Raw genomic sequence first — 25,232 nt, forward strand, 5'->3', positions numbered from 1 at the left:
ACGGGCGTCGACTAGCCTCATCTCTATGATGGCGGCTGCGCGAAAATCACGCAGCCGCGCATCATACACGGATGACACACGCAGCTGTCAAATGTTTTTTGCGCGCGCAAAACGCCACGTGGTTTGCGCACGCAAAAACGCAACGTTCGTCTGAATCTGCACTAATAGTTATAAAAAAAAAACTGACCTGAAATTTAAAGCATCGGGACACACACTTGCATATAGTGCCACACACAACCACCCTTGTACATAGTGCCACACACAACCCCCCTAGTAAATAGTGCGACACACAACCCCCTTGTACTGAGTGCCACATAGCCCTCCTTGTACATAGTGCCACATACCTCCCGTTGTACATAGTGCCCCAGAGCTACCCTTGTACATAGTGCCACACAGTCCTGGGAGCCCTCCCTTGTACATAGTGCCCTCCCAAACAGATAAAAGCAAGAAAAATAGGAGGGTTCCTCCAGCTCACCTTTGCAGATATGCTGAGTCATTCAAGCACGGATCCCCGTGTCGGCACACGTGTAAGCACAGAAAAAAAAAAAAAAAAGAATTGGATCCAGCGAAGAGTCTGTTAGGTTCTGTTAAAATATAGGAATCTTCTTCCAAGTTTTAATGAGGCAAAGGATAAAACATGTGCAATGAAATGTGAAAATTCCCAAACATGCCACCGCTCCATTTGCTGTTTATCCCTCTATTGCATGTTTGGGAATTTTCACATTTCATTGCACATGTTTTATCCTTTGCCTCATTAAAACTTGGAAGAAGATTCCTATATTTTAACAGAACCTAACAGACTCTACGCTGGATCCAATTCTTTTTTTTTTTTTTTCTGTGCAGATAAAAACAACTTATACTCACCTAGCCCCCGTTCCTGCGACGAACAGAGCTGCTCCACAGCAGCCTGACACCCTTGCGTAGGCCGGCGTGATGATCACATCATTATGCTGGCCTGCGCAGGGACCCTGTTCCTGCGCCTTATAGGTTGCATGCCTAAGTGGTCTGTAGCCTAGTAAATGGCAGAGCAGGGAGCTAGCTCCCTGCTCTTCAGTAGAATTCAATCATATCTGTGTCCCAAGGATGCAGATACAATTAAACGTGGCTCCAGATGTCCGGTGCTAGCAAGGTCGCCGGGAATGTGGGGGCCCGTGCTTTAGTCAGCATTTAGTACAAGCAGCCCTGATAACCTTACACTACATTACAATACTCTTGCTTATATAATCTTACCAAAGAGCATTCTGAACTTTAAAAGGATCTGACACTGACAGTAATCAATCATCTGCAGGGAAATAGTCTGGTCAGAGAGGATAGATTCAACACCACCAGATGCGTGTGAATGCTTTTGCCAAACAAAGTCGCATCCCGTTGGTCCTTCTCAGCACTGCTGAGAAGGCCCTCGACAGGGTTTCCTGGCGCTTTATCGAGGCTGTGATGGAGAGATTGGGCTTCCCAAGCATCTTCATTAGAGCGATTTTTACTCTCTACAAAGACCCGCATGCTAGACTCAAGATTAATGGCACACTTTTTCCGGTTTTTGAGAAAAGTCATGGAACCAGGTGGGGTTGCTCTCTCTCTCCTTCGCTCTTCATCAATCCCCTGACGTTAAAGGACTACAAGTCGGCTCCCAGATGCACTCTACTGCGGCGTTCATGGACGACCTCCTAGTTTTTGTCACAAACCCCTCTCAGGCTTTTCCTAAGCTGCTGGATATTTTTTAAGAATACGGGAGATTCTCCAAATTTAGGATAAATTGTGGAAAATCTGAGGTCTCAACGTTAGTGCCCCTTCAAGGATTGTAGCTACGCTGAAATCCTTGATTTCGTTCTCATAGCCCTCTGCTACAATTAAATATTTAGGAGTTCATATACCGTCAAATCCCAACGACCTATATTTCCACAACTACAAACCTTTACTACATAAAATAGCAGCCCAGTTGGCCGAATTACGTATCCCATTTGTATCATGGTTGGGGAGGAAAAATATTGTGAAAACATATATCTTACCTCAGATATTATATACCCTCTTAGCAGTACCCATGAAACTGCCTAGGTACAATTTTACCCAAATTAATTCTTTGCTCTCAAATTTTGTTTGTAATGGTAAGTGACCCCCGAACAGCCTTCCATCAACTTAGACAGCACAGGTCCTCCGGGGGTTGTGGTCTACCAGACATTTTGATTTACAATAAGGCAAATCATCTGGCCAGATGTCTTTCTTTGGTGTGTCGGAGAATCGATTCTCCTCACATACAGATGGAGAGACACCTATTAGATGATGAGGGTCTCATACATCTCTGGTCAGGCGTTAAACCTCGCCAACCACTGTGTAGTTTGACCTCCAGAGGAACTGTAGCAGTTTTCCAAGATTTTATTACATCATCACAAGCCCACAGGAGCACGTCCCCACTTATGCAACTTAGCCTACTTCCGGCCTATGTCAAACAACACCCTACACCTCTGCTGTTTCCCTGGAGCAGACTTTCAGACTTCAGTGACTTCACGCAAATCCTTACATTGGGTTCCTTGCTGTCCATGACTGGGACACATAATATACCTTTCGTACATGAAATGTCCTTCCAGCATATATGTAAGAATTTACAGAGAGGTCTCTGTCTCCCCACCGAAAGGTTAACTGGCTAGATACCTTATTGTTAGCTACTCAGCTTCCTAGGGGTTTGCTCTCCCCAATCTATCATCAACTAATTACAAAGACAAATTTGACTACCCCTTCCTTTATAGCAGCACGGGAGAGGGTACTAGGCACCCAGTTTACACCCACCGAGACTTCCCGAATTCTAGCCAACTCACATGGTTTCTCGAGATGTATTAAAATTCAGGAGAATTCTTATAAAACTTTGACAAGAGGGTATAAAACCCCATGTCAGCTTAAAATAATGGGTTACGCCCAAGATGATAACTGCTGAAGACGCAATACTGCACAGGGCTCGATGTCTCATATATTGTTCAATTGTGCTTTAATTAAACCGTTTAAAAATACGGTGCAACACCATATCAATCAGATATGTTCCACCTCTATCTCTCTGTCTCCCGAACTGATTTTGCTCTGGCTCCCTTCATCGGAATTGCACCCTTCAAAGCACAACCTTCCCACGTTTCTGATAACTGCTGCTAAACTCCTCATCCCTCTAAAATGGAGATCGTCAACTCCCCCATCTTTAGATCAGTGGTTTGAGAAGATACATCAGATTCCGCGTTTGGAGGAATTTTCTAGTTGGGAACAAAGTACACACACTAGGTACTCAAATTTGTGGAAACCGTGGTTTGACTTCAACATTACACAACAACCCTCAGTTGGAAATGCTTCACCCTCCGGACCTGTATGTCCCACCAGATACACCAGATATGGACCTCAATACAACTGAAGCTCCTACCTATTAGCTATATGCTACTTGTTCTCTGACCGGATTACTAGCTTTAAAGTTGGACCCGTGGTTCACAGATAGACTTGTTCCCATGTCGTCATGATTCTACATATTTGAATTAACTTCCCACTGTCACACTCTTGTCTCTTTCATTTTTGGAGATACCATGTCTTAAATATGGTTTCTAAATATTACACTGTATTCAGACACTGTATTCAGACACTCTGATTGTTATGTTATTCCTTTGTTCAACATCATTGTATTACTCTAGAAAATATTGGCCTGTGTGCCTATCAGTTTCTTCTGCATGTTCACATTTCTATGTTTCAATAAACATAAAATATTGAAGAAAAAAACAAAATGTCTGGCCAGACAGGGAGCCGAGCCGGCGGTGATGAGACAACATCTGATGAGACAACCTCTTTCAGTATCTCTCTTTACTGCTCATAGAAAAGAGCTAGTGTTGTCAGTAAAGTTTTAGAAAACGAAGGATTCTTTTTGTAACACAAGACAATTTAAAAAAATGGTCCTGTTAAATAATTGCTTTGATTTGATTGATTTAAGACATACACAGCGTACACATGTTTACCATAGATTTACAGATTTTCATGCAGATTCTGCATTATTTCACTGGATGTAACACAGTATCTGCATTCAAGCATAGAAATGCATTCTCCACGGCTATAAAATCATGAGATGACAAAAAACAATATATCACTGTAACGTAGCTCCAGGATAATAGCTTATCACACCAACATATACATTGGCAATGCACAAACAGTGTAGCAACCCTTTCATGTGGCAAAATGTACAGATTATGTGGAGGCTGCAACAAGCTCTCTAAACTGAGATTTCTCAACTACAGTATATTATTTTTTAAATAAGTTGCTTCTTATCTTGTCTATAACCAACAGTTGCCTTGTGTGGCATTCCTTGCCCATTGGCCTTGTTTTTAGTTCTTGTGTTGAATACGCATATAACAGTTATATGGTGTAGTCTGGGAAGGATTCTCAATCCTTTAAGGATTGGCATCAGCAAAGCATTGCTAGTCATATTTGTACTGGGGGACACACAAAGTGTCTATTGGTCTACTAATGCTGTGTTATCAATAAAAGCATGTTGCCAGAAATCATTGTTCTGTAATTGGATTGTTTTTGACAAAAAGACGATAAAATATACACCCTTCAGCCATAACATTAAAACCCCTAAACCAGCTCTAACCCGTTGAGGCATGGACTCCTTGGACTCCTCTGAAGGTGTCCTGTCCTATCTGGCACCAAGACATTAGCAGCAGATCCTTTAAGTCCTGAATGATTTGAGGTGTGGCCTCTATGGTTCTGACTTTCCAGCATTTCAACAGATGCTCGATCAGATTGAGATCTGGGGCATTTGGAGGTGAAGTCAACACCTTGAGCTTTTTGTTATGTTCCTCAAACCATTGCTAAACAATTTGTGCAGTGTGGCAGGGTGTATTATCCTGCTGTAAGAGGCCACCGCCATTAGGGAATACCGTTGTCTTGAAAGGATGTACTTGGTCTGCAACAATGTTTAGGTAGGTGGTATGTGTAAAAGTAACATCCACATGAATACCAGGACACATTGCCTCTGCCGGCTTCCCTTCTTCCCATAGTGCACCCTGTTGTCCACGTGGTTCATCAGACCAGGCCACCTTCTTCCATTGCTCGATAGTCCAGTTGTGATGCTCAGGTGCCTATTGTAGGCACTTTCGGTAGTGGAAAAGAGTCAGCATGGGCGCTCTGACGGATCTGCAGGTCCAAACGTAGCAAGATGCAATTCATTGTGTGTTCCAACACTTTTCTACTATAGCCAGCATTAACTTTTTCAGCAATATGTACTACAGAATCTCTTCTGTGGGATGGGATCAGACAGGCTAGCCGTCTCTTTGAGTCTTGGGTTCACCAGTTGTCCTTCCTTGGACCACTTTTGGTAGGTACTAACCACTGCATACTGGGAACACCCCACAAGACCTGCCGTTTTGGAAATGCTCTCCAAGTCATCTAGACACCACAATTTGGCTCTTGTCAAAGTTGCTCAGACTTTTATGCTTGTCTATTTTTCCTGCTTCTAACACATCAACTTCCAGAACTAACTATTCACTTGCTGAAAATAAATTTTACCCCTAAACAGGCGCCATTGTAACAGGATAATCAATGTTATTCACATCACCTGTCAGTATTGACAGTCACTGGATCATCAAAGGGAAAACAAAGTTCTAAGGCTTCGTTCACATATGTGTCAGGGCTCCATTCCGACGTTCCGTCGGAGCTTTCCATTGGAACGGAGCTCTACCTGACACAAACGGAAACCATAGGTTTCCGTTTCCATCACCATTGATTTCAATGGTGACGGATCTGGTGCCAATGGTTTCCATTTGTCTCCGTTGTGCAAGGGTTCCCTCGTTTTAATGGAATAAATAGCGCAGTTGACTATGCTATTAATTCCGTCAAAACGATGGAACCCTTGCACAATGGAGACAAACGGAAACCAGTGGCACCAGATCCGTCACCATTGAAATCAATGGTGATGGAAACCTATGGTTTACATTTGTGTCAGTCAGGGTCCCGTTCTGACAGAAAGCTCAGATGTAACGTTGGAACGGGACCCTGGTGCAGATGTGAACGAAACCTTAAATGTACTTAATCCTTCCTTTCATCCACATCCTCTACCCTCCATTGGTTGAACATACATATTTTTTTTACCTATACTATGTAACAGGCCACATCGAGTTTAAGTTTACTTCAGTTACATATTCAGACTTTTAATAGCCCAATGTGTCTATATAACACCATATCCAGGGGGTCTAACCTTGATATATTTAGAGAGTCTCATGATTGCTTGAAATCTCCCTAATCACATAAAACATTTACGCTAATTTCCGTTTATGTGAGTAGTATACGTCTATCATAGTCAGTTACTGTTTTTTCAATATTATTTCCTTAAATTATATGTCAACTTTGCTATTCTGATACAGTTACCCTGGCTCTGCAGTTTCTTGTGTGGTAACCATGCCACCATAGACTAGGGTTTCTGCACATTTCAAGCTTACAAATATTTATCTGTTATACACTCCTCAACACTGAAATTGCAACACTAAGAAGGGCAAGCCATCAGGTTATGCAAATAGAGAAAGCAACAGGTTTCGCTAAGATCTGTAAATTATCACATTTTCAAGCATCTAGCTCCAATCTGTGGCATATGAGGGGGGCATAAAAGCCAGATTAAAAGCAAAGTTTTTTAGCCACATGAAACCTCAAAAATCGGATCAAGTGGTGTGGGATGATTGTGCGATGCCTCCTGTTCGTCGATGTTCCAGTTATCGCCACTTGCCGCAAACTGAGAAGGACAGAATCATTGAACTGAGAGACCTTGGTTTATCATTCCGGCAGATCGCTACGCGCCTAGGCCAAGATGTCAGCACTGTTCAATGTTGCGTGTCCCGGAGGTTGGGAGAACAACAATTAACAGGACTGACAGCAAGAGGTGCGCGGAGGCGAACCTCTGCACGGACAGATTGTCTGATGGGAAGAATGGCGCATAGTGATCCATTCTGCACTGCAAGTGAAATTGGAAGGCACATCCCAAGCCTATAGCGGCAACCGGTGTGGACACAAACCATCAAAAGGCATTTGCATGACATTAGGTTAAGAGCCAGACATTCAGCTACAGGTGCTCAATTGACCACACGCTACTGCTCTCAAAGGTAATCCTGGTGCGCAGCAAGACGGCAATGGAGGCTGGAATGGAGGTCTTTCCTCTTCAGCAATGAGTCCTGCTTTGTTTGAGAAGCAATGAAAGCCGGAAATTAGTCTGGAGACCACATGGGCAACGCCATGAAGAGGCCTTTACAAGAGAACGTCACACCGGTCCTACTCCCAGGATTATAGTGCTGGGTGGCATAATGTACCTTAGCAAAACACCTCCAGTCTTCGTTTCAAGTACACTGATAGCTCGTCGTTACATTGATTTGGTCGTGGAACCAGTGGTACGGCCATTTATTCAGAGTCCCAGAAGCTGTTCTTCAACAGGACAATGTGTGGCTTGTGCTACTGTGAGCAGCCTGCGTGGCCTAAACCTGCTACCATGGCCTGTAGCATCCCCAGACTTGTCCCCATCGAGCACATCTGGGACGTCATTGGTAAGCAATTGCAAAGGGAGCTGCCAGCAGCCAATGTTGATGATTTGCTTGCCCAAGTGCATTCAGCGTGGCATAACATTCTTCAGACAGCCATTAATAACCTCATTGATAGCGTGCCAAGGCGTGTAAGTGTGTGTATTTCTGCTTGTGGCACTCATACTCGATACTGAATAAATCAAGATGTTTAGAATATTTTAATGTACTGACATATGGTTTGCACTAATCAGTATTTAGTGGAGCACCCAATTGTAGTGGATAAAGTCCAGCAATCCACTTAGAAATACATATATAGAGATTATATGCAATGGGGCTAGACACTTTATAAGTATATACAGTGTGTAGCCCCATTGCATATAAACTTTATATATGTTTGGAATATTTTGTTTCCATTTTTTTTTATAATTTACATGTTTATCGATCCTGTGATTTCCACAATTCCAAAACTTTTTCTTCTTGGTGTTGCAATTTCAATGTTGAGGAGCGTATATAGCACCAACATATTTGAAGCAGTACATAGAGAAAACTCATATCTACAACTGTCTGCATTGAGGCATTACATTGGAGTGCGAGAGGAAATGAGAACCAGTTGGAAAACCCACATGACCATGCGGAGGACATGGTGCCTTAACACGGATATTACCTACAATTCTGTACATACTAATAGAGCAGCTCCTATGGCTGTTATGGAGCCCACAGAAGGAGAGGGGGTTGAGGGCACTAGCACTGAACTCTCCTTCTTCACAATATTAGAAAACATTGAAGGTGAAAACAAGACATTGGGGGTTAGATCAACATTCTCTCCTACTTAGCATAAGAAGAAGTTGGTGGAACAGTGGCTTTCTAGAACCCAAATTATATAAACCAGCACATAGAAGCCAACTTATTGTAATCCTTTCTTTCAGGCCCGCTCTTCCATGGGTCCCCTGATAGGATTAAAACCAGTGTTTCTTTACTATATATATTATGTAATCAATATATATTGGGGAAAATATTCTAAAGTCTAATCTAACTTCAAAGTGTTTTGTAATTAATCTATATTAAATATGAAATTGTAGTCTTTAGCTCATTAGTGGCTCATCCACGTAGAGGATGAAAATAGCATCTAATAATTTTGATATAATCCAACTATGCAGACGTCACCTGTCTATCTCATCAGCCGGATGCAGCTGGAGTGAAGGAAGGGCCTGGGGTCAGGCAGTTTTCTGACTGGATCAAACTATGGATCACAATACAGATGCTAGAGTAGAACTTGAATGAGATTTGTCACATTGTTCTTCTAAGTAATTACTCAAATCTGATAAGTGATGCTGTTAATGTACCTGGCAGGCAGCAGACACTTATTAGTCAAGCAAAGCAGGAGTGCTTGTAAGTATTCTGCAAATATCACTATCCCCTGTAGAATCTAGAACATTACCTGGATGTATACCTCCTTGTCAGCAGCCATTTATCATACAGCACCTTGACAGAAATGTGCCTCGGGCCTTGTAGCAGACAGCACACTCCAGCCTGTGTTGAGAGCACTGTACCTGGAAAACATAAAAAGAATATAAAAAACAACAAAAAACAAACAAACAGTTGTTTTAGTGCACAGCATCTGTCATTAGACAATCACTGATAAGTAACAGCACTGTACATAGTAAGGTTAGGTCTTTGAAGTCCATATTGAATAAAAGACCCTCCCTTTTAACTGTATTCATGGTTCTTATCAAGGGGATTCTGTTTCTGGCTAGGTAACAAAGGAAGATACGTCAAAACATGAGACAACTTTCTACTTGACAATCCCTTTCAATCATCTTAACAATTCTGGAGGAAGTGTGCCCCACAGTATGAATGCAAACACTCATTCAAGACAAGCAAGACTAAAACCTAGCACCTATTTTCACTTTTTCCCCCAAGCAGCTCCTCCTGAGCAATATAATCCAAATGTGAGATTCTATGGAGGATATCGTTTTGGTAGAATGACTGGGGGATTAAATTACCCCAAGGTTTAGGACTGCCTGATAAGGAAGCAGCTTTGTGATAAAACCAACATTATCGCCTGGCGACCACCACTAATAAGAGGGGATCCTAACTGGAGTGGATGCAGAATCATAAGATGGCTATGTCCTGTTGTCAGGAAACGTGGGTATACATTTTCTGTAGAAGTCTGACCCTGCAAAAGTATTTTTTCACTAAAGGTCAAATCACTAACCTTGACATTTAAGTCCTTTGCACACAACCATCACACAACCATGTTCTTTACGGACCACAATATGGTGTAGTCCATATTGTTCCGTTTTCTGCTCTGTGTATATACATACAGTGAAGGAAATAAGTATTTGATCCCTTGCTGATTTTGTAAGTTTGCCCACTGTCAAAGACATGAACAGTCTGGAATTTTTAGGCTAGGTTAATTTTACCAGTGAGAGATAGATTATATATATATAAAAAAAATAAAAAGAAAATCACATTGTCAAAATTATATATATTTATTTGCATTGTGCACAGAGAAATAAGTATTTGATCCCCTACCAACCATTAAGAGTTCAGCCTCCTCCAGACCAGTTACACGCTCCAAATCAACTTGGTGCCTGCATTAAAGACAGCTGTCTTACATGGTCACCTGTATAAAAGACTCCTGTCCACAGACTCAATTAATCAGTCTGACTCTAACCTCTACAACATGGGCAAGACCAAAGAGCTTTCTAAGGATGTCAGGGACAAGATCATAGACCTGCACAAGGCTGGAATGGGCTACAAAACCATAAGTAAGACGCTGGGTGAGAAGGAGACAACTGTTGGTGCAATAGTAAGAAAATGGAAGACAAACAAAATGACTGTCAATCGACATCGATCTGGGGCTCCATGCAAAATCTCACCTCGTGGGGTATCCTTGATCCTAAGGAAGGTGAGAGCTCAGCCGAAAACTACACGGGGGGAACTTGTTAATGATCTCAAGGCAGCTGGGACCACAGTCACCAAGAAAACCATTGGTAACACATTACGCCGTAATGGATTAAAATCCTGCAGTGCCCGCAAGGTCCCCCTGCTCAAGAAGGCACATGTACAGGCCCGTCTGAAGTTTGCAAATGAACATCTGGATGATTCTGAGAGTGATTGGGAGAAGGTGCTGTGGTCAGATGAGACTAAAATTGAGCTCTTTGGCATTAACTCAACTCGCCGTGTTTGGAGGAAGAGAAATGCTGCCTATGACCCAAAGAACACCGTCCCCACTGTCAAGCATGGAGGTGGAAACATTATGTTTTGGGGGTGTTTCTCTGCTAAGGGCAAAGGACTACTTCACCGCATCAATGGGAGAATGGATGGAGCCATGTACCGTCAAATCCTGAGTGACAACCTCCTTCCCTCCACCAGGACATTAAAAATGGCTCGTGGCTGGGTCTTCCAGCACGACAATGACCCGAAACATACAGCCAAAGCAACAAAGGAGTGTCTCCAAAAGAAGCACATTAAGGTCATGGAGTGGCCTAGCCAGTCTCCAGACCTTAATCCCATCGAAAACTTATGGAGGGAGCTGAAGATCCGAGTTGCCAAGCGACAGCCTCGAAATCTTAATGATTTACAGATGATCTGCAAAGAGAAGTGTGCCAAAATTCCATCTAACATGTGTGGAAACCTCATCATCAACTACAAAAAACGTCTGACAGCTGTGATTGCCAACAAGGGTTTTGCCACCAAGTATTAAGTCCTGTTTGCCAAAGGGATCAAATACTTATTTCTCTGTGCACAATGCAAATAAATATATATAATTTTGACAATGTGATTTTATGTTTTTTTTTTTTATATAATCTATCTCTCACTGGTAAAATTAACCTAGCCTAAAAATTCTAGACTGTTCATGTCTTTGACAGTGGGCAAACTTATAAAATCAGCAAGGGATCAAATACTTATTTCCTTCACTGTGTATATATATATATATATATATATATACACAGTAAGTATATATATATATATATATATATGTATATAGCAGATATAAAAAGTATATATATATATATATATATATATATATATATACACAGTATATATATATATATATATATATATATAATACACTGTATACATACCTATAGCACCGTATTCCAAAATGTATGCACTGAAGCAATGCATCAACTAAATTTATACGATCCATTATACAGCATCTGATGAAGAATGCTGCCATTTTTTTATGTTAAGCACACAAGTGTGGGCTCTCTGGTGCACAAGTTTAAATACTATTGCATGAACACATCCTGGCACCATGTAAATATGGTAACTAATTTCTCTGAGTTGTATGGAACCGTAATACGCCACTCATAGTACTGTGCCTCAGTATGCCTCTAATAACATTCACCTCTGTACGGAGGCACCATAGGGCTGTGCAGAGAGTACTTATGGTTCTGTAGTACAGTACTGTAGGAACTCTGTGCGCTGTACATAATTTTTTTTGCTGTATGTTAAATAATAACATAATCATAACCAGATTTTTATTTAAAAAAAAGCTTATAAGATTAAGTAAGGCTGTGTTTACACTTGCATTTTGCCATTTCTGTCAGCGATTTTGGTATTTTTGACAGCAAGAATAGTCCAGTCTACAGTGATATTCTTGCTGTCAACAATACCGAAATCTTGATGGAAACCTGACGTACTTCATTGTAAGTCAACTGGATCCTTCAGGATTTGTTGGGATCCATTTGGAAATGGATTCGCCATAGCTGTCATAGCTCTAATATGAGTGAAGTGCCTTTCACACTGGCTGACAATCGGATATTGCCAAGGATATTGTTGATTGGTGCTCGTTTGCTCCTGTCACACGGTGCTACGGATGGGGACGAGTGGTCGTTACTCCGATCGCTCATCCCCATACATTATTATCATGCCGACAGCGATAATTTTACTTTTTTTAAACGATACGATCAGCAGATGGTCGAGCATTTGCTCATTCATCTGCTGATCGTTCCCCTGTTTACACAGGACAATTATCGGCAACGAGCGTTATATGAACGCTCGTCTGCATTACAATCGCCCAGTGTAAAACCCCCTTAAGGGTGGCTTTACACGGCCAGATTTCTTGGCCGGTAACGAGTGCCGATTGACGATATAGCATGTCGTTTAGCTCCATTTACCTGAAGCAATGGTCGGAATGTACGGGGACGAATAATCATTAATAGGATCAGTCGGCATCATAAATTTTGCATCATGTTGGCAGCACACCCCCTGTTTACACGGAGGGATGTATTGCTGACAAGTGATCATTTTTTGGGCCACATAAAAGATCTAATTAGCCGACAAACAAGTGTTTTCTTGTTTATTGGGTGTTTGCTGGCCTGTTTACACAGGGCAATAGTGAAAACAGAGCCTCCGAACAATTGACAAATGTTCAATCTGCATCATGATTTCCGTTTTTTTTGTTTGGTCATAGGAGAAGAAAAACAAATATAACAGAGGTGCCGGATCTGGCAAATGACGGACTCAAAGGAGCCCAAGGGAACATATTGGCTTTAATGGGTTTTTTCAGGTTTCCATCATTTTACCAAACAGAATAGAACAGACTGCTGTGCTATTTCGTTGGGATTTTTGACAGAATCTGCAATGCGGGTGTGAACACAGCTTTTGCTGCAGAGCAAAGAAACCTATTGAAAACAAATTGCAAGAGTGAACTTGGCTTTAACGCTATCACTTTCTTACACTATAATGCAGGTAATACTCTGGTCATAGGTTTACTCTTCTAAGTGTAATAAAGAGGCCTACACGTTGTCTTGTTATTATATTATTCTAAGGGTGCACGTGCCAGAGTACAGTTGTGAGGAATATATTAGGGTAATAAGCGTACAGGCAGTTTCAGCTTTTATTATGGGCTAATAAAGTTTCGATTTCAGTTGACAATTTACAACTTGAATTTCTGTTGTATATTCAGAGCTTTCAATCAGATTATTATGTGATTTTCAGTTTTTCCACAAATCACTGCCACTATCTAGATGAATAGTATTGTAAATTCTGAATATTTTATATCTAAAAAAACCTGTAAAATAATGATTCTGAAAAGGACAAAAATTAATTCACAATTGTCAATCCAGAATGTGGCAATTCAAGGCAAGTAAACACAGCACTTTAGACCATATGTCAAACTTCTGAAAACAGCATGGGCCTATTAATTCTTTTGTGTTGAGTGTAAGATGATGCTTGTTCCTGCTTATAGTTCATTCTCCTAGAAGAATACAAAAAGTGAAAACCAAGTGTGAAAAGCAACCTTGGCCTTAAAGAAATATTTCAGACATAAAATAGTCTAAGTTCACACTGCATTTATATTGTTTTGCTTTTGTTTGTTTTTTTTTACAAATTTACCATTAAAACAGGATGCAACAGTACACAAAAATGATACCGGCTCCTTTTTTCTCTCCTGTTGATAACAGGTTCCCGATGGATGCGGTTAATTTTATAATGGAAGTCAATGGCAAAAGGATATTCATCCTGTTGCATCCTATCTAATCTAATAAAAAATGGTACCTTTCAACAAGATGCAAAAACATGATGTGAACCTAGCCTAAAATGCACTAATAGCAATTGCCACATACAACATTTGTACAGAATAGATGATAATAGCCAGGTACAGCGCTCGGATATCCCCCACAAGCCCATAGAGAATGATTAGAGTGGAAGTGCCCACGTGTGTCATTCAAACGAGGACACGGGACCCTCATTCTCGTTTTATCTTAGAGTCCCAGTGCTCGAACCTCTGTGGCGATCATACATTTGTGACCTATCCTGTGGATCGGTGATAAATTATTTTTGTGGGACAGCTCTTTAATGGCGTTCTCCAAGACTATTAATGGTAAAATGACAGTATTAAATCTGCTCATAAATCCACGGGTGCATGCATCACATCCAGATCTAACGTTGCTCTGGAAATATGAATAGCCTTATGGACAAGACCTATATAAATAAGTAATGTCTTCCACTGAATTCATTGTCAGTGCTGACTGCATTGCATTTTAACTTGTAGAAATGTGAGTTTGAAGCTCTAGGCCCCAGTAAAAAAAGCTATATCTGGCCTGGCACCTATCTGTTGATGACTTTTTTTACAAGTTGTTGTGAGGCTTTTTGGTGTACATAATCTATATACCTAAGTATAAACATCGGTGACGACAACCTTCAGCAATATAGACCCCTGCTACAAGCTGTATTCCCCACAATCTTAGTGTGTGAGGTGTACTGTACCCCACTATACTTCCAGAAAGCATGGAAAGCAGTGGACAGCACCTGCCACTATGATGAAAGATACCTACAGGTCATTAGTTCCAGGCAAGTGACAAGGACAGTTGGCAAGGGCTCTAAGTCACAAGAGGGGAGTCACTTTGCGCCACTAATTTGGGCATTTTGACTTTGTCTTTGATAAATTAATCTAAAAGTACATTTACAGCTAGACCACTCCCAATATTCTCGCTTGATTTTCTTTTTTGGCGTGAGAAATCAAATGCTTCAAACGTTGGAGCAATTTTTGATGTAGCTTTTTAACCTGTAGGGTAAGTTCACACGTAGCATAAATATTGTGGATTTGATCAAATCTTATCCACACACTGCGTAAATGATGAGAGGAAAAGCCGCTGAGAAATTGACATGCGGTGCAGTTTTTTAATCCGTAGCATGTCAATTGCATTTGTGGAATCGCTGCTTTTGTATTGCGGGTTTTTCCCATTGAACTCAATGGGAGATAAAACCTGCCCCTCTCGCTGAAAAAAAAAGCAACTAAAAAAAAATACATCTTATTCTTACCCAGAATTCTGTGCTTCTTCGTCCAGGCTGCAGTGGTCACATGGGATAAAACGTCTCATCCCAGGAGGCCGGTCTGTAGGATGTCAGAGGGTAAGGCCCCATGAACACAACCGTAAAAAACCTCCGTTTTTGCGGACTGCAATTGCGGTCCGCAAAAACGGACCCATTCACTTTCATTGAACGCGGACACCTTTCCGTAGCACTACGCAAGGGTGTCCGTGCCGTGGAAATGTTCCGGGAATTATGGAACATGTCCGTTCTTTTGCATTTTGCGGGCCATGCTCCCATACTTTGTATGGGAGCACGGACCGAAAATGTGGCTGGCAGTCGGCGGCCGACCGTGCCCGCAATCGCGGGCCGTGATTGCGGGCACGGTCGTGTGCATGGGGCCTTAATATATGTTTTTTTGTTAAACGTGCAGCTTTCCGCAGCGGACATTCTGGCCGAAAGACTGAACCACAATTTGGTGAAGTTTTTCGACCATAAGTCCCTGCAGCTGCCAGGGCGGATACTCTGTGTATCTTTTATGCAGCGTATCCGCCCTGTGAGAACGTAGTCGTAAACTGAAGGTGTAATGATAAATCAGGGCCTATTGCCACCAGCACAGAATGAAGAATCAAGTGCTGAAAACTGAAATTCATTAGAATAATTTATACAAAGAAATAGAAGCTACTGTACATGCTGAATATATTGCTCCCCAGGCATAATTCGTTTGTTTGTTTTTCACCCTATGCAACTGCATTATGTCATAAATCTCTCACATCTTGAAAAACTAGGTGAATTACTATTTTTCCATCACAAACTACACTTAAAAGTGTATGAGGTAAGAAAGAAAGATTTTCTATAAACTTTTATCCATAGGCTGTTTCTGGTATTGCAGCTCTGTACACTTAAAGGGAATGTGTTGCCAGAAAAACATGTTTTTTTTTTTAATTAAACATTTAGTGTGTAGGTGATTAAACATTGTTCAAATTTTTTGTCAGGAAATATTATAAATTAGATTCTAATTTATAATATTTCCCATTGCTGGTCACTAGATGGAGCTATTCCCAAAATTGCAGCATTGCAAAATTGGGTAAAAAGCCCTCGCTCTAGTGAGCTCTCAGCATCCCCCCCTCCTTTATCCTGGCTAGTGCCGGGATAAACGAGGGGTTTGAACGGTCTATCCTCCTACACTGTGTGTCGCCATTTTTTGCGCTAACACACAGTGTAGTAGGTTTACATACAGTAGTAAACGCACACAAACACGAACATACATTGAAATCTCTTACCTGCACCTGCCGCCGCGGCTCCCTCCGGCCCGTCCGACACATACAGAAATGGAACAAAAAATGGCAGCCCCCATAGGGAAGAAAAAGTGTAAAAATAAGAAAAAGTAAAACACAAACACACAAATAAATATAAACGTTTTTAATAAAGCACTAACATCTTTAACATATGAAAAAAAAATTTGTGATGACACTGTTCCTTTAAATGAGCCCAAGAACAAGAGTGGCGCTATTGATAATGAAGCAGAGACACCAAAACTCAATCCTACAAGGGTGCAACACATACTCAGACATCCCATTCATCCACATTTCCACAGATGCATGTTATAAAATCAGATTCTCTCTCTCTCTCTCTCTCTATATATATATATATATATATATATATAGTACACAAGAAAATGGCGACAGCACACTGAACACCAATGCCACCTAAGCACTATAAATAAAAAATATGCATCACTGCTGAATCTACTTACAATAGTGAGGTTCTTAGCGCACATTTTGATCAAATTGTATGAGCCCACCTGCCACGACAAGGCATCCTCTATAAGGTGGGGCCCTACGCTGCACATACACCCAGAACTGAGACTTAGCATACATATGGGGATGGTAGGAACCAGCATTAAACTAATTAAAATCACACAGGGCGAAATGGGTGGAGTGCAAGATCAACAAATTTGATCAAAATGTGCACCATGAACCTCACTATTGTAAGTAGATTCAGCAGTAATGCATATTTATTTATTGATAGTGCTTAGGTGCCATTGGTGTTCGCAGAGTGCTGTCGCCATTTTCTTGTGTACTGTATGGTTTTGCAGTTGTATACAAGTTTTGTTTCATTTTGATGGAATATGCTGATCAAACTCTCTTGTCTCTTCTGAATAATACTGTGATTTATCATGTAATCATTTTGTAAACTCTCCACTACTGAAGACGACCACCAGATGGCAGTATTGATGCACATGAAGAAACCGTTTTCTTACTGCTTGTTGTGATGCCTTGACTTTTCGATGCCAAAGCAGCAGCTGATGATATATGTTCGCACAGTAGATTGTTGATGTACAATTTCAATTAGTTCTGTAGCAATGTACTTGAAATTCTGTCAACCGTAACTAGTATATAGATATGTAAATAGACAATTATAACTTTGTTGCCTTTACAGGTTAAATGTACCAAGCTTTTACTTACTAGTAGCTATTCTACAAGTATAAAAATATTTTTCTTTTGGAGAAATATGTATATTTTTGGTGTACCTTATACAATATATGAAACTTTATGAACAATGTCCTTCTCGTGCTCCAAAAATTGCCCAGTTTTGTAGTTAAAAATATAATCATTCTATATTATAAAGTAAAACAATTGATAATATAGTTTGTGTATCAATTCCTTATCATTTTCAAGATCTCTGCTTGTTTGTAGGGAATGGAAATATTCTTGTTTATGTCCAGAGGCTAAAGTCTTGACTTCTAAACATGTCCTTCTGTCACTTGTAAGTGTGGGTTTTCACGTCATGGAAAATGCGTCCCTTTCACGTCCCTGCAAAATGCGTTGTTTTTTTTTGCTGCGAATCATACCATCAGGCTGGATTCACACGTTAAAATCAAAATGGCAAAAAAAAACAAAAAACATTTTGATTATGACATATGATCCCAGCCTGATCACACAGATTGAATTTGCCATGGATAAATCCACAGAAAATCTGACCTAGATTTCTCAGGGAATTCCAGCTGAAATCATCTTTGATGTGGCGCATATTTTCAGATGGCCACTGTGAAAAAGAAGAGAGCAGAGGAAAAAATTATACTCACCTGGCGCTCCCGTAGCAAAGACTTCCTGCTCCTCCGGCTGGTCTGTGTTGAGCCTGCCTCCTGGGATGACGTCTCGTCCCATGTGACACTGCAGCGTGTGACTTCCGAGGGGGCAGGATCAATGTAGACCAGCCTGGGGAGCAGGCAAGCAACGCTATGGGAGTGACAGGGGAGGTGAGAATAGTTTTTTTTATTTTACAGTTGAAAAATTCAACATTTGCCATTTCTTGGTGGATTTTCCCTTCCCCATGGAATTCAATGGGGAAAATTCTCAACAAATGCGCAACCATTCCGCAGCATAAATAAGACGTGCTGCCATTTTCAAAAATCTGCATTGCATATTCATTTATTCATGGAAATTTTTTGCAGCATATTAAGTCTAATTTTCTTTGCTGTTAGGGGGGATTCACACGAGCGTGTATTCGGTCCGTGCGGGCCGCGTGGTTTTCACGCGGCACGCATGGACCAATACAAGTCTATGGGGCAGTACAGACAGTCCGTGCTTTTTGCGCAGCGTTTGTCTGCTGCGCAAAATGCGCGACAGGTTCAATAACTCTGCGTATTTCGCGCATCACGCACCCATTGAAGTCAATGGGTGCGTGAAAATCACGCGCACCACACGGAAGCACTTCCGTGGGACGAGCGTGATTCGCGCAACAGCAGTGAAAAGGATGAATGAAAACCGAAAAGCACCACGTGCTTTTCTGTTTCCGAACATCCAAACGGAGTGTCTTTGCGTACCGAACTTCACCGGGTTCGGCCAAACTCGTTTTGGCCGATCCCGGCAAAAAAATTATCGGTACGCGACGTCAGGAGATAGTCACTGTCCATGGTGCTGAAAGAGTTAAACTGTTTCAGCACCATGGACAGTGACTTGCGATCCCAAAATACATTAACCTGTAAAAAAAACCCGAAGTTCTAACTTACCGATTACTCCTGTCTCCTTCCTGCAGTCCGACCTCCCGGGATGACACTTCAGTTCAAGTGACAGCTCCAGCCAATCACAGGCCAAGCACAGGCTGCAGCCAATCACAGGCTGCAGCGGTCACTTGGACTGCTGCGTCATCCAGGGAGGTGGGGCCCGATGTCAAGAGAGGCGCGTCACCAAGGACGCGTCACCAAGGACGCGTCACCAAGGCAACGGCCGGGAAGTTCTCGGTAAGTAGGAACTTTATCTTTTTTTTGTACAGGTTTTTCGCTGTTGTGTTCGGCATTCACTGTCGAGGGTGCTGAAAGATTTAGCTCTTTCAGCACCTTGGACAGTGACGGGCGTTGACAAGCCTCATCTCTATGATGCCGGCTGCGCGAAAATCACGCAGCCGCGCATCAGACACGCATGACACACGCAGCTGTCAAATGGTTTTTGCGCTCGCAAAACGCTGCGTTGTTTGCGCGCGCAAAAACGCAACGTTCGTGTGAATCTCCCCTTAGGGTCAGTTCACACGTTGCGTAAATACTGCGGTTTTTCTGCAACGGAATTAGTTGCAGAAAATCTGCAGCAAATACAGTAGCAGTAAAGTGGATGAGATAAAACAAACGTCATTCACACGCTGAGTAAATACCGCTCAGAAATTGACCCGTGGTGCAGAATTTGATTCCTCAGCATGTCAATTGTATTTGAGTAAACACTGCTTATTTTTTGTGGGTTTTTCCCATTGAATTCAATGGGGACGTATAACCCACAACAAATAGCAGTTGTTGCTTTTTTTGCGGCGGGTTTGCAGCAATTCCGCCGCAAAAAACGCAACTCAGAAAAAAAACAATCTCATACTTACCCAGAAGTCTGTGTTGCTCCCACCAGTGCGGCTTCCTGGGATGACGTTTCATCCCATGTGACCACTGCAGCCAATCACAGGCTGTAGCGGCAATCACATGGGATGAAACATCATCCCAGGAGGCCGGCCTCGATGACCTCTGAGGACTGGCCTCCTGGGATGACGCTTCATACCATGTGACCACCACTGCAGCCAATTATAGGCTGCTACGATCTCCTGGGATGAAATGTCATCCCAGGAGGCTGGCCTTCTAGCAGGCCGGCTAAGTGCTGCAGTTTTCTGCAGCGGACATTCTGGGTGAAAAACTGCACCACAGTTTTCGCCCAAAATTCACTGTGGCGCACAGAGTGGATATGTTGCGTGCTTTTACGCAGCGTATCTGCTCCGTGTGAACTAAGCTTTACTGTAATATGCTGCAGATTTTCCATCCAAATTTGCATGTGAACACGTGGCAGAATTTGTTGCAGAAATATCTGCGACAGAAAAACAGTTCCATTCATCTGAATGAGATTGTTTCTGACGCAGGTATATCTATTTATCCAAATTCCATTCAGATGAATGGAACTTCTTTTCGGATGCAGAAATTTCTGCAATATAATCTTCGCGTGTGAATCCAACCAATGACAGCAAGCAGATATTCTGGAAATGGTGAAGAGATGGTACACAAAGGATCAAGTTTGCACAGGTTAAAAAGTTGCATCTAAACATTGCGCCCAAACTGCGCAAAAATTTGCTCCATTTGTCTTCTCACTCCCAAAAAGAAAAAAGGTGAGAAAAGTGTGTGTGGTCTAGCTGTAAATCCAATTTTAGACTGATTTATCAAAGCCTATCCATTTGTTAAAACATAATTTACTTACATTGTACTGTACTTAGTTGCAGAATGTTAGTGCAGATTCTGCAATCAAAAATCCACATCAAATATGCAATGTGTGAACCTGGCCTTAGAGAATCTGTTCTATCCACTATGTTCATTTCATATGGGAAGAGTGTTTTGTTCTTTGTATTGAGATTCATTTTTGTACATAACTGGAGCCAGTAGCAACCTGCTAATGCTATCAAGTACTCAGATGGCATGGTCAGGGTAGTGTGTACTTTACCAGTGGCAAATTAAGTAGACATGGGGCCCTGGGCTGTTCCCAAAACTTGGGTCCGGTGCTCCGCCACAGCCACCCTGCCACGCCGTGTCTAGTCAACACCAGCGTTCTGTGCTAGCATTGATAGCTGGATCTTACCATTCCCCATGTCATACTGACAGTCTCCAATCATTGCTGAAAATATTACACTGTATAGGGACACATTCTCCTGACAAGGTGAATGGTAACACCCAGTTGTTAATTAGTCCTGACCAATTATTGTGGAAAACAAGAATTTCTTACATTTATGTCAGGAAAGGTGCTCCTCTATAAATCCAGTGACTCACAGGTGGCGTTTTCTTTGATTTTAGACATGCTCTTTCCTTTCTTTCACCAAGGCACGGACCACTATGACTTGTCCCCTCACTTCTGCAGCCTATTCTAGGAACTGTAGAAACACAAATAAATACAGACAGCAGACTTCTAAATTCAGTCCCCAGACCAGACCCTAGAATAAATAAAGACCCCAGACCTCCTAAACTATTAGTCTACTGACCAGACCCCCCTAAACAAATACAGACCTCAAACCAGACTGCCTAGATTCCGACCCCCAGACAGACCCCCATAAACTAATGTAGACTACAGTCAAGACCCCCTAAACTAATACAGACCCCAGATCATACCTAGAAATGCAAACCACCAGACTAGACCTCCATAACTAATACTAACCCCAGACCAGCCCCCTAAAGTAATACAGACCCCAGACCAGAACCCTAATAAACTACAGACACAGATCAGACCCCATAAATACAGACCCCCAGACCAGACCTCCTAAACTAGTACAGACGCCAGGCCCCTAAACTAATCCAAACCCCAGCTAAAACGCCTTAATACAGACCCCAGACCTTAAACCCTAAACTAATACAGACCCCATACACTAACATAGCTGCTCTCCTGCTGTGGATCTTTGCTGCTCTGCCCTCTGGCTTCAGAACCTGCACATATTTGATCATGTGACCTTTTGTGTGCACGTCCTTTTGCAGGTCCTCCACAAAGCAGTTTTGGATCACGCCAAAACTGCAATGTGCTTGGGCAGCCATGGGCCCTCCGGGAGCCTCAGGTGGCCGCCCAAACCACCCTTATGTCAGTCCACCCCAATTATTAACGTACTGTAACAAGTCTTAAAAAAAAGAACAAAATTGTTGCCACATGACATATACTGTGTATATATATAATTTTATTTCCCTTGCTTAAATAGCGGCAACATATTGTGCAGCTCTGTACAGAGATTGTCATCATTTACAGCTCCTTTAGAGCTGGACAATATTTTCTATCTTTTCCCAGTTTCTGTTCTTAGTTAAACTTTGATGGGAGTCTCAGAATACACATTCATGTAAAGTAAAAGCAGATTCAGACTCCTCTACTCCTGCACACTAAACATTTAGTAAACGCACATGGCCATATTACAGCTCAGTTTTGTATGGAGCCGGAAAATGTTCGATTCTGTATGAATCTAACAGAAAATAAACGTGGAATGCTACATCGGACCCTATATGTACATTGGTATTCTTCGATGGAATCATGGCATGATACATTGGACTTCACATGTACGGAGGTATTCTACACTAGAAGAACCAGATGGAGCCTGTATTATGCAGACAGACAGCCTCTGTAGGCTGCTGCACAGGCTCCATCGATGTCTGGGCCTCCGTACAGGCTCCTCTGCACATGAGGCCTAAGCCTCATAAAAAATTACATTCTCTAAAACAGAAAATAGTACAAATGTGTATTAAAGAGTGAGAAGAGATGGCAATTGCATAATGAGAAAATAATGATGTCCTGACAATAGGAGTGCAGACAGCTCACACTTGCATCTTTCTGCAGTGCATCTCTGGCGTGTTGACTTTGTGTATCAGGTTTATACTCTTCCAAACACAACTGCGATCTGCTTTGCTGTTTGCAGAGCAATTCAAACTGTGAGTTTCCTGGTAACCGATATAATGTGCATACAACAAGGTACATATTTATTTACAGATGCTGATAGGTTTTATCAGCAGAAATGAACTCTGATGTTCTTTTTCTGTATAGCTTCACTGGTCACTTCCTTTGATGACTACAGGTATATTTCTTGTCAAAGCAACAAGTTTTAGTGACATTTGCATACATTTTATTCAGGAACACATAAAAAAAACGTATGAAATTGTTGTCTGACCACAGTACTGAAACCTAATGCACAATGGCCCATATTTATCAAACATAGTGTCATTTGACGCAATATCTATGTTAAAACCCGGCTATATTATTGACATATGTTGCGAAAAATTTATGACTGCATTTGCCCTCTTTGATAAATCTGTCACAGCATACATCACTGACATTAACCCCTTTAGGACGCAGCCTGTTTTGGCCTTGTGGCAGAGACGATTTTTTCAAATCTGACATGTGTCACTTTATGTGGTAATGGTAATATATAACCCCAGCACACACAGAGGTACGCAAAAGATCCAGATGCAAACAAATTTACGTTTTATTGCAACAAAAGATGGTAGAGTTGAGGTGGAAAGCGACTTGGTAAAGACGTTTCGGCCGAACCTCGGCCTTTGTCACGGTCGCTGACACACAGGGAATATCCGGCGGATATTCAGAGAATCTCTAGTGACTGGTATAGTGCCAAGGGACTGGCGCAGCGCAAATGTGGGGCCTATTTTCAAAAAGGGCTCTAGGTATTCCCCGGGTAATTATAGACCAGTAAGCTTAACATCCATCGTGGGGAAAATGTTTGAGGGGCTATTGAGGGACTATATACAGGATTATGTGACAATAAATAGCATTATAAGTGACAGCCAGCACGGTTTTACTAAGGACAGAAGTTGTCAAACTAACCTGATCTGTTTTTATGAAGAGGTAAGCAGAAGCCTAGACAGAGGGGCCGCTGTGGATTTAGTGTTTTTGGACTTTGCAAAGGCATTTGACACTGTCCCCCATAGGCGCTTAATGGGTAAATTAAGGACTATAGGTTTAGAAAATATAGTTTGTAATTGGATTGAGAATTGGCTCAAGGACCGTATCCAGAGAGTTGTGGTCAATGATTCCTACTCTGAATGGTCCCCGGTAATAAGTGGTGTACCCCAGGGTTCAGTGCTGGGACCACTATTATTCAACTTATTTATTAATGATATAGAAGATGGGATTAATAGCACTATCTCTATTTTTGCAGATGACACCAAGCTATGTAATATAGTTCAGTCTATGGAAGATGTTCATGAATTGCAGGCAGATTTAAACAAACTAAGTGTTTGGGCGTCCACTTGGCAGATGAAGTTTAATGTAGATAAATGTAAAGTTATGCATCTGGGTACCAACAACCTGCATGCATCATATGTCCTAGGGGGAGCTACACTGGCGGATTCACTTGTTGAGAAGGATCTGGGTGTTCTTGTAAATCATAAACTCAATAACAGCATGCAGTGTCAATCAGCTGCTTCAAAGGCCAGCAGGATATTGTCGTGTATTAAAAGAGGCACTGGCGTAGCTATAGGGGTCGCAGCGGCCCCCCCCCGCACCACATCAATAAAAAGTTACTATAGTAACTCGGGCCGCGGGCCCCTGTTACTATAGTAACATACTTTACTTACCTTCCTGGTTCCGGATCGCAGCGGAGGTCCTGACGTCAAGCGCTGTGCGCAGCGCATGACGTCACAGCGCTATGCCGCCGCGCACAGCATCGAGACTACAGAACTCCCGCCGCGGCCGAAGAGGAAGGTAAGGTTAGCCCTGACTGGCGGGGTCTGACTCCCGGGACCCGCCAATCAGCTGTTTTGAAGGGGCCGCAGCACTCGTACGAGAGCTGCTCCCCTTCATTCCGGTCACACTGTGAATCCGTGTCGGCGATTCATAGTGTGGGCGAGTAGTGAAATGAAGGGGAGGCAGCTCTCGTACGAGTGCTGCGGCCCCTTCAAAACAGCTGATTTGCGGGTCCCGGGCGACACATCAGCTATTGATGGCCTATCCTGTG

The 25,232-nt window shown here is 42.1% G+C and overlaps 1 long non-coding RNA gene across 1 annotated transcript in view; it reads right to left on the reverse strand.

The window, feature by feature from the left end:
• Nucleotides 1-25,232, reverse strand: part of LOC142749093 (uncharacterized) — a 115,288-nt gene that overhangs the window by 29,712 nt on the left and 60,344 nt on the right. Inside the window, exon 3 of the long non-coding RNA XR_012882371.1 lies at nt 8,956-9,067. This is a non-coding gene — a long non-coding RNA (uncharacterized LOC142749093). The remainder of the gene's footprint in view (nt 1-8,955; nt 9,068-25,232) is intronic.

This window comes from Rhinoderma darwinii, chromosome 3 (assembly GCF_050947455.1).
Source record: "Rhinoderma darwinii isolate aRhiDar2 chromosome 3, aRhiDar2.hap1, whole genome shotgun sequence".
Classification (NCBI taxonomy): domain Eukaryota; kingdom Metazoa; phylum Chordata; class Amphibia; order Anura; family Rhinodermatidae; genus Rhinoderma; species Rhinoderma darwinii.